The sequence below is a fragment of the Hipposideros armiger genome, unplaced genomic scaffold (assembly GCF_001890085.2).
Source record: "Hipposideros armiger isolate ML-2016 unplaced genomic scaffold, ASM189008v1 scaffold_2072, whole genome shotgun sequence".
NCBI lineage: Eukaryota > Metazoa > Chordata > Mammalia > Chiroptera > Hipposideridae > Hipposideros > Hipposideros armiger.
Window position 1 is genome coordinate 35202 of NW_017733420.1, and position 3846 is coordinate 39047.

The 3846-nt window shown below is 47.0% G+C and overlaps 1 pseudogene; it reads left to right on the top strand.

Annotated features, from left to right (window-relative positions):
- LOC109378501 (histone-lysine N-methyltransferase PRDM9-like) overlaps positions 1–3295 on the top strand; it is a 5426-nt pseudogene extending 2131 nt beyond the window's left edge.
- Positions 3296–3846: the final 551 nt, after the last annotated feature.

Below are 3846 nucleotides of genomic sequence, written 5' to 3' on the forward strand. Positions count from 1 at the left end.
ATTCAGGGCTACGCAGATGGTCCCTGTAACGATGCCTCTATCCTCCCTCCACATTTGTCGGTCCCCAGGCTGAGTGTCTCCTGACTCTACAGATCCCTTCCCCATGTAGGACATCACTGAGGACAATTCCACCTAAGTCATCAAGAGTGTTCACAGCTCTCAACAGAGTAAAATAGCTGCTGACACTCTGTCATGTGATACACTTTTTAAAAGACTAAATTCAGACGAGTACATTAAAGTTCTAGTTGACTTTTTTCATGAGTCAGCAGAAACCCATGTAGCAACTACTAGGGCACCCCAAAAGATTGTACAAGATGGACGGTACTTATATAAAGAAGGGTGGGCCCGGGAGCTATTAACAAAATAATGGATTATGTGTGAGCAAAGACTTCTTTGGGGAGAAGAGTTTTTATCAGGCAGATTGTGTCTTCTTCCAACAGGGAGGGATGGAGAGGGTCCACAGACAACCTTTACTGGTACTGACCAGAAAACTCAAGAATGGTTGATGAAGACGGTGTCTGGGAGAGGCTGAGACTGCAGTTAGATCAGGTATTAAATCTAGGTTTGGTTTCATGGGCTTTTAGCATGAGTGGCACTGTTTGGGGCCTGTGGGTTTTCTCTTTAATGTGACTTAAAAGAGAAGTCTATGGGGAAAGATCACTGCAGTGCCATCTATATAAGGACTGAAACTGCCTCTGATGCTTCTTGAAAGTCCCTACTCTGGGCAGTGTATAGAAAAGGCCCTTGATAGGGGCTTTCTGGTTTCTGAAGATGTAGTGCATAAAAATGGAATGAAAAAATAGACTGTAAAGCAACACTTTATGGGAGACAGAGCTTGTCTTGTCAACACACAGAGAATGACCAGTGGGGCTGGTCTAAGCAGGACACAGAGCATATGGCCAAGGCAGCCTTGTCAACACCTGCCCTGACTTAAACTTTCTCTTTCAGCACGAACAAAACAAGATATCCATCCCTATTCCTCCTGATATTTGGCCTTCTCCAGTGAGAAACTCCTCAGCGAGCATGTGGGCCACAGTTACCACTATCAGGTACTTCCAGGAATATCACCAAGAAAACACCTCCAATCAGAGGAACTCTGCACAGAGAATCTGAGTCAGCAGCAGAAAGGGACCAACCCACACAGCTGGAATGGCAAAGCTGAAGAAAAAGAGGTCAAAGTAAGGTGCAAAACTTTGCTTAAAGGAACTATGCAGAGGAGGATTCCAAGGCCCTTTTCCGAACCACGCAATGGAAAAATGGTGGCTACAGGGAGCGTGAGAGAAGGATGGAGGGAGAGCAAGCACAAGCCAGAAGGTGAACCCAAGGACACAGGCAAATTATCTATGGGAGTAGGAATGTAAAGAACTGTAAGATACAAGCAAGGCTTAGGTGATGGGTCACATCTCATTAAGCATGAGGGGACACAAACAAGGGACAAGCCCTATGTTTGCAGGGAGTGTGGCAAGGCTGCAGTGTAAAGTAACATCTCATCAGACACCTGAAGACACACTCAGGGGAGAAACCCTATGTTTCCAGGGAGTGTGGGAAGGCTTCAGTGAAAAGTCAGGTCTCATCATACACCAGAGTACACACTCAGGGGAGAAGCCCTATGTTTGCAGGGTGTGTGGGCAAAGCTTCAGTGTAAAATCACATCTCATCACACTCTAGAGGACACACTCAGGAGAAAAGCCCTATGTTTGCAGGGTTTGTGAGCGAGGCTTCAGTGAAAAGTCAGGTGTCTTCACACACCAGAGGACACACTCATGAGAAAAGCTCTATGTTTACACACAGTGTGGGTGAGGCTTCATTGATAAGTCAAATCTCATCACACGCAAGAGGACACACTCAGTTGTGAAGCCCTATGTTAACAGGGAGTGTGGGTGAGGCTTCAGTGTAAACTGAAATCTCATCACACACTAGAGGACAGACTCAGGGGAGAAGCTCTATGAGTGCATGGTCTGTGGGCAAGGCTTCAGCAATAATTCAAATCTCATCACACACCAGAGGACACAGTCAAGGGAGACACCCTGTGATTGCAGGGAGTGTGGGCGAGTCTTCAGTCTAAAGTCACATCTCATCACACACCAGAGGACACACTCAGGGGAAAAGGCCTATGTTGGCAGAAGTGTCGCAAGGGTCAAGAGTAAAGTCAGGTCACAACACACAACAGCGGACACACTACGGATAAAGCCCTATGAATGTAAGCAGTGTGGGCAAAAATTTACATGAATATCAACTTACCTCAGACTCCAGAAATACACTCACGGGAGAAGCCTTATGTGTGCAGGGACTGTGGGTGAGGCTTCTGTGAAAAGGCAAGTCTCATCACACACCGGAAGACACACTCTGGGTAGAAGCCCTATGTTTGCAAGGAATGTGGTGAGGCTTCAGAGTGAAATGAGGTCTCATCACACACAGGTGGACACACTCACAGGAGAAGCGCTATGTTTGCAGCGACTGTGGGCAAAGCTTCAGTGTAAAGTCACATCTTATCACACTTTAGAGGACACACTCAGGAGAAAAGCCCTATGTTTGCAGACATTGTGGGCTAGGCGTCAGTGAAAAGTCAAATCTCATCACATACCAGAGGACACACTCAAGGAAGCCCTATGTTTTCAGGGAGTATGAGCGAGGCTTCAGAGTAAAGTCAGGTCTCATCACACACTAGAGGACACACTCAGGGGAAAAGGCCTATGTTGGCAGAAGTGCCGCAAGGGTCCAGAGTAAAGTCAGGTCACATCATACACCAGCGGACACACTACGGAGAAAGCCCTATGATTGTATGCAGTGTGGGCAAAAATTTACATGAATAAGTCACCTCCAACTCCAGAAATACACTCACGGGAGAAGACTTATGTGTGCGGGGCTTGTGGGTGAGGCTTTTGTAATAAGTCAAGTCTCATCACACACCAGAAGACACACTCTGGGGAGAAGCACTATGTTTGCAGGGAGTGTGGGCGAGGCTTCAGTGTAAAGTCAGGTCTCATCGTACACCAGAGGACACACTCCGGTGAGAAGCCCTATGATTGTAGGAACTGGGGGCAAAGCTTCAGTGTAAAGTCACATCTTATCACAACCCAGAGGACACACGCATGAAAAACCCTATATTTGCAGGGAGTGTGGGCGAGGCTTCAGTGAAATGTCAAATCTCATGAGACTCAGGAAAACACACACAATGGAGAAACCCTATGTTTGTAGGGAGACTGGGAGAGGCTTCAGTGAAAAGTCAGGTCTCATCATACACCAGAGGACACACTCAGGGGAGAACTCCTATTTTTGCAGGGAGTGTGGGTGAAACTTCAGTGAAAAGTCAGGTCTTATCACACACGAGAGGACACACTCAGGAGAAAAGACCTATATTTTTCAGGCAGTGTGGGCCAGGCTTCAGGGAAAGGAAATATGTCATCGGACACCGGAAGACACACTCGTGGGAGAAGCTTTATGTTTGCGGGTACTGTGGCGAGGCTTCCCTGTTAAGTAAAGTATCTTTACACACCAGAGGACACACTCATGAAAGACGCTATATTTGCAGGAAGTGTGGGCGAGACTTCCGTGAAATGACAAATCTCATCAGACACAAGATGACACACAGGGGAGACAACCTATGTTTGTAGGGAGTGTGGGCGAGACTTCATTGTAAAGTCAGGTGTCCTCATACACCAGAGGATACACTCAAGAGAGAAGCCCTATGTTTGCAAGGAGTGTGGTGAGGCTTCAGTGTAAAACCAGGTCTCATCGTACACCAGAGGACACACTCTTGTGAGAAGCCCTATGATTGTAGGAACTGGGTCAAAGCTTCAGTGTAAAGTCACATCTCATCGCAACCCAGAGGACACACTCATGAAA